Consider the following 7,043-nt stretch of genomic DNA (forward strand, 5'->3'; position numbering starts at 1 on the left):
AGGGAGAGATAAGGGGTAGAGAGAGATATAGAAGAAGAACTATGGGTAGATTGAGATGAAAAGAGATATAGATATAGATGCATAGGAAGATGAATAGAGATGGATTGTTGGTTTCCATTTTCTCTAGATCTCTCTCTCTCTCTATTTGCTTTTGTAGCTCTTATATTTCTCTTTCTCATGCTCTATATCTCATTGTCTATTCCTCTCTCATTTAATCTGTCTCCATCAATATGTCTCACTTTCTATATATTATATATATAATAATAAGTAGAATTATGTTATATATAATTTAAATTGTACTATATGTAATATATTAGTAATATATTCTATTGTATTGATATTTAATAGTTTCAAATATAAAATATAATATATGATAATAAATATAACCATAACATTAAAAAAAAAAGGTTACATTATATTATATATAGCATATAATAATTTCGTATGATACAACATATAATGAATTTTGCATTACCTAACATTTGAATATGCTTTCGTCAACTATACACAAACATCTTTAACTAAATGTAATCTATTAGTCTAAAGTTTTTATTTTTCATCTCTTTTCATGAACAATTTTTTAAAATATTTTCCGATGATGACTTTAAATTGTGTAAGAAAATCTTTGTTAAATCATCAAGGCAATAAAAATAACCATTTAATATAGCATAACCCTTAAGATTAATTACAAATAGACTAGCCAAAAATATATCTTAATAAAAAATTGACACATGCTCCTATAAATGATATCATATTTATGTATCGGGGTGTCCATTGCACTCATACATTAACAATTTTAATGTCAAAAATCTCATGTGTGGTAGATGTGTAACAATGGTGTTGCATAAGTTTGAATTTAAATCACCATATTATTGCAACCTCTCTTTTCTACTTGATCCATTTTATCTACAAGTATATATGTGGTATAGGATATAAGAGTAGAAACTAAATTTTGAGGCCTATTAGAATAGGTGTAGGTATGGATGTGAGAGGGGTGAGTTACTGGTATGCTCAATAGGTAGAGAAGAGGTTAGTAATTAGAGGGGTTGTGTAACTTTAATGATACCAATAGCATATTATTACTGGGACATTTGTGCATACGTATTGGATTAGTTGTGCAAATTTTTTAGTGGTCAAAGTGAATGGTTAATGAGGCAATATAGAATATGTATTGGAAATCAACTTGAAATGACCACTTTTTTACCCTTACATGCATAATGAATCCCACTTTGTTTGTCATAACTACTCAGAAGCCAACACAATAGGTATAAGCACCTATGTCAAATATGAAGAAAACAAAAAAAATCATCTAAATCTAATATATCATTTAGCAGCTTATGTGTTTGAAGTTAGCTATAATAACTACTCATGTCCTTCCCCTATATAAAAAAATATATTAACAATTAATTATTATAATCAATATACTTGTATTTAATAGATTTTATTGTAGAACATACTATAATAATAATGGTGTGTGTGTGTGTGTGTTTGCGAGCAATAGAATTTTATTTGTATTATATAAAATTTATATATAATATTGTATTAATTTATATTCAATAATTTATATTCTCTCATATCCATATATTTTACTAACAAGAAAAATAACATTTCAAATTTTGAATAAATATGAATTTTGTCTTGTCAAGAACAAATTAGATCTACTTTAATGACTATTGTTAAACAATATAAACAACAAATCAAAAAATGTGATTTGTATTATCATTTAAAAATAAAAATAAAAAATAATTATAGATATACTAATAAAATAATACATATACTTTAATTCTTTAATTTATTTACTATCAATAAATTAAATTAAAAAATATAATATAAATTAAAATTGTATAAATTGTAATATAAATTATATTAATATTTAGCAAACATATTATATTTTATTTTATATTAACTTTAAATAAACTAATATAATACCACATAAAGCTTTTAATTCACTAGCCACATCATTATGATTTTAAATGAAAACATATAATATAAACATTAAACTTTAAAAACTTTTTACAAGGTAGATTTATTTATCTTTATTGGAGGGGAAAAAATAAAATAGTAAATAATAAACATTAAAAAACAAATACTTTCGTTTCTTTTGATGAATGAAAGTTGCCTGAATGCCAAATAAAAGGGAATGAAAATTTTCATTTTTAGGACTAACTTTGTATAATATAAGTAAATTGAATTTGAAATGTGAAGATAAGCGAATATTGGAACTCAGATTAAATGGCTTCTAGCATCAGTTGGGTCAAATTTATTAAGCAAACTGCTCTGGAGGACATAATTTTAAGTGCATATAATTGCAATTAGGCCAAATTTGTCTTTTTGAACTGCTATATGAATATCCCTTGTAAGATTACTATTGTAGTGTTAAAACATTTTGCTTACCAGTTTATACAATTTTTTGAAGCATTCTCTCTGTTTAAGATGATATACATGTAGATTTTTTTTTGAGTTGAAATAAAGTTTCCAAGTTCTCTGTTTTTCAGTGGGATTGTGTTGGAATGGAAAACAAAATTTTCACATCCCATCTTACAGTTTTGTGTAAATGATTATTGTTTTCGAAATGTTCTAATCACAAATATCCATTCAATTGTGTCTAAAACAATGGCATTTGACTACTTCATTATAGCAAAATAATTTATCTGAAAGTCTGATTGGAAATTCTTTTATTTGGCACCCATCTGTTTCGGAGTCCGTTTAGGCCGGGACTATCTATTTTCAAAAGATGGGCTGAACCCAAACCAATCTTCGTACAATGGTTGCTTCAATCTGTTTATAATCAATGAAAATTAGATCTTAATATGAAGGTGTTTCGAGATCGACATTAGATAGATCTGCTGCATCATTATTGGTGTGGAGGAGGCAGGGGACTTGTTTCCAATGCAGTTATAAAGATGTTATTTTGCAGAGAACCAAATTGTCCCTGATCTTGCAAGCCGACACAGAGGAAGTGGAAATTGGAAATGGCAGAAGATACTTCTGGAGAATCTGGTCTTGAAATTGAATGTGGCTTTACACCTATCAGTTGTTTACAAGATTCTAAGGTGTTTCCAAAGAATCAATTTTGTGCACATCGTGAAATCATCGAATTCCATGAGATTGTTTCTTTTTGAGGCATTTTGTCAAATAATTCAAGCGCCTTTTGTAAGCTTCCACATTTTGCATACATTTCTAGCGGGGAATTTACAAGGATGAGATCCGATGAAAGTCCACATTGGATTATGGTTTTATGGATATCCATTCCTAGTTCTAAATCACCCATTTTTGCACAGCGTGGAGGGACACTGGAAAAGGTTGGGGTGACTAGTTTGACACCTGCCAAATGCATTTGGTTAAAATTTTTGAAGGCCTTTTCAACATAGTCGTTTTTTGTGTATCCTGCAATCATTGCATTCTATGAGACAGGTTCGAGTCTCAGGAGGAACCGTTGTTCATCCAGGCGATGACGTTTAATGCAGCGAGAAGCTGACTGGCGCAGAGTTTTGAGTACAACTATGGGGTTTTCATTCCCATCTTGAGGCCGTTCTTGAGAGGGTATTTGAACAAGTCCAGGGAGTTGCAGAGCAGGGTGCTCGCCTTTTCAATGACTTCTTCGTCCAAGAACGAAGGTAAGCCTTGAAGGCTTTTTGGTCTTAAATTCAAATAAAACCGTTTATTCCTATCTTACTTCCTTTGAATAGAAAGATTGTGATTTTATGTAATGATGTTATGATGGGTGCGGATGCAAGAAGATTTTAGAGAAAGGGAATGGTAATGAGTAGGTGAAAAAGTGTGCTATAGATCCCATACTGGAAGCAGAGAGCAAGGGAGAAATCAACGAGAAAAATGTGTTGTACATCGTGGAGAACACATTTATCGACCACAGAGGTGAGAAGTGAATTGGAAATGGCGTAGCGGTTGAAACCATTTCTCCGTCATACTTATTCGTTCGTTGATCTGCGTGCGGAAAACCAAATGACAAACAGAAAATCCACGGTCAAGATGGCTTGCATCGTCTTGCATAGCCTCTCGATCAGTTTCCACCGTGGATTTCAAAACTTAACTGGTCCATTTCAAATAAGGATACGCCTTGGGCGTAAAAAATAAAATATTGAAAATTACTCTCCAACGCTCAAAAATCTTTCATTTGTGTTATTACTAAACCATAAGCTTTATTGTTTACCTTAAAATATCCAATAATGAAGAAAGTCATAAAAGAAGTCGCAGAGAAGGCTTGGAAAAGAAGCAAGCAATCATATACGCGTTTATAAAAGATCACACTCTCAATGTTTAATGTAACGATCTTATAATCAAACATATTTAAAAAGTCAACCAAGGTAGAGTCTCCACTAGTTTTATTTTATTTATAAAATAATATCACCTAAACTTATTAAATAAACATAACTTATTTAAAAAGAGCACTGTTTAAGGAGAATTGGCTTTACAAATAGAAATTTTCTCCACGCGGTTTAGCTGGGTTTGCGTTGGCTTAAAGCAATCTTAACCGCATTCACACCATGTGGTTTTAAGCAAATGATTTTAGGTTCCTTCGCAGCAATTGCCCAAAATTAAAAATACCACAAGAAATCTTGACACTTCTATATATGACAAAGTTAAGAGAGCAGATCAGAAACATATTTCAAGACGAGATCCTCACTATCTTTGGAGTTGGGATCAAACTGTTGAAACATTGTACTCAGTTACACTGATTTGAGGAGCAATGGATATCCAAGCTTTAATTCATAGTCAAACAGAGTTTTCAACTGATTTTTCGAAAGAAGTATTAGAAGTAAGTGCAGATAAGAACTCTGTTTTTTCTCCGTTTAGCATATCTGTGGCATTGAGTTTGGCTGCAGGTGGAGCCAAGGGCACAACATTAGATCAGTTTTGCACTTGTCTCAAATCACAAGATGTCCATCAACTGCATGAACTTTCTTCTCATCTCATCAATGTAGTTTTCACAGATGGAAGTGCCAGAGGAGGTCCCCTTTTGTCTTTTGTGAATGGAGTATGGGCCGAACAATCCATGACTTTGAAGTCCAATTACAAAGATATTGTGAAGATTCGATATAATTCTCAAGCTAGCTCAGTAGATTTTATAAATAAGGTATAAATTTTTCCTTTGATCCTCACTTCTCTACATTCCTTTACCCTTGGTTCATGAAACTACAAAATATGATAATCCTAGAATTTATTAACGTACGATTCAAGTAATTTTAATCCACTTTACAGTCCGAATGTATCTAAATTATCGAATTCAATGAAATGTTATGTTGCAAGTACATAATATGGTACCAGGGTGATGTAGAACTCATTCAAATAATATTCAATTATCATCGTTTCCAATATAGACATTTAATCGCTTGTGTAACCTTGATGAAATATATCTTAGGATAATTAGCCTAGAATTGTTGCAGGTCATTATGGTGTAGACAATGACAAAGTAATCATCATTAATACTCCACAATCTAATATACTGGTGTAATATAGTTTTTTCAAGCTTCTGGTTTTTTGTTTTTATTTTGACACAATTTGCCCACTAATCAATCCTCAAAGGTATGGGATATATTTTCGTCTTTTAAAAGATGCAGGTGCCTGATTTCATGCCTTTTTGTTAACTGTTTTCAGGCAAATGAAGTTAGAATGGAGGTGAATAAATGGGCAGAACATGAGAGCAAGGGGAAGATAGATGAGCTCCTTTCACCTGATTCTGTAGATGGAGATACTAGGCTGATTTTGGCAAATGCCTTGTATTTCAAGGGTACATGGCTGAAAAAATTTGATCCCTCTGCAACAAAAGATGGTACTTTTAATTTACTCAATGGGGAGAGTGTGCAAGTACCCATGATGACTACTAAAAAGAAGCAATTTATTAAAATAGTTGATGACTGCAAAATCCTACGCCTCCCTATTTGCAGGGACAGGACAACCGATCCTTCTCCATGTATATTATATTGCCCAATGATATCAATGGTCTGCCTGAACTGGAGAGAAAGCTTGATCTTAATTTTCTTGAACACCCTCTGTCCCATGGAGATAAGGTGAAGGGTACGTTCTTTCCAGCTGCCTCGCTTCAAGATATCATCTAGTGTGAATGCAACTGAGATCTTGAAAACGATGGGATTGGTCTTGCCATTTTCTGAAGATGCAAATTTCAACGACATGTTTGAGTTTTATATGGATGGGCATCTGTACATTTCAGATGTTTTTCACAAATCATTTGTGGAGGTTAACGAGGCAGGCACTGGAGCAACAGCTGTCTCTGCAGTCAAATTTAAGGCGCAATGCCTAAGGAGGTACCCAATTGAGGACTTCATAGCTGATCATCCATTCATTTTTGTGATCAAGGAAGATAAAACTGGACTTATTCTATTTGTTGGACATGTACTCAATCCATTGACAAGTTAATTTTAGTAGAATTTGGCCAATCGACACAAGTATAGACAATAATAGTACTTAGCTAGAGTAGTTTCGTTAGAGGTGTCAGTGCTTTTTGTGCGATTTATTGTGGGTCTGAGTCGGGTATGTTGGGTGTGGTTTAGAGCAAATCTCAGAATTTCATAATCAATGGCATTTTCCCTTTTTTGGAACATTATATGAGGGCAGTATTTACACACAGTAAAAATTGTACCCTCTTTTATGGGGTAGTATTCTTTGAAGGATCATATTGTTTTACTACTTCGAAAAGATTGAAATATTGGAATAAATAAATTGGAGGTTACTCCTAGAGCGGTGTCAAATGTCAATGCTTTTATTGGGTTGAAGAAAACGCGTCTGGCCATTTAATGCCTCTATATAGAATTTGAGTTACATTGAATACAGAAAATTAAATTATTTTTTTCTCATCTACTTTATGTTTCTTTAAAATGCTTTTTCTTAATTCATGGAAACATGAAACCATGTCGTACTCTTTCTTGAATATTTTAGAAACTAAGATTTGTTTGGAAAATATATTTTTGAGCCAATAGGCTCTTTGTATGGGGTTTCGTTTATCGGAAAAGTGTCAGTATCCCGGTAAATAGCCGCCGGTCACATTTTCGGGCCACCGTTTTCTT

General features: G+C 32.4%; 1 pseudogene; it reads left to right on the forward strand.

Annotated features, from left to right (window-relative positions):
• Positions 1-4,634: 4,634 nt before the first annotated feature.
• On the forward strand, positions 4,635-6,621 carry LOC131061962 (serpin-ZXA-like; annotated as a pseudogene).
• Positions 6,622-7,043: the final 422 nt, after the last annotated feature.

Source organism: Cryptomeria japonica, chromosome 3 (assembly GCF_030272615.1).
Source record: "Cryptomeria japonica chromosome 3, Sugi_1.0, whole genome shotgun sequence".
NCBI lineage: Eukaryota > Viridiplantae > Streptophyta > Pinopsida > Cupressales > Cupressaceae > Cryptomeria > Cryptomeria japonica.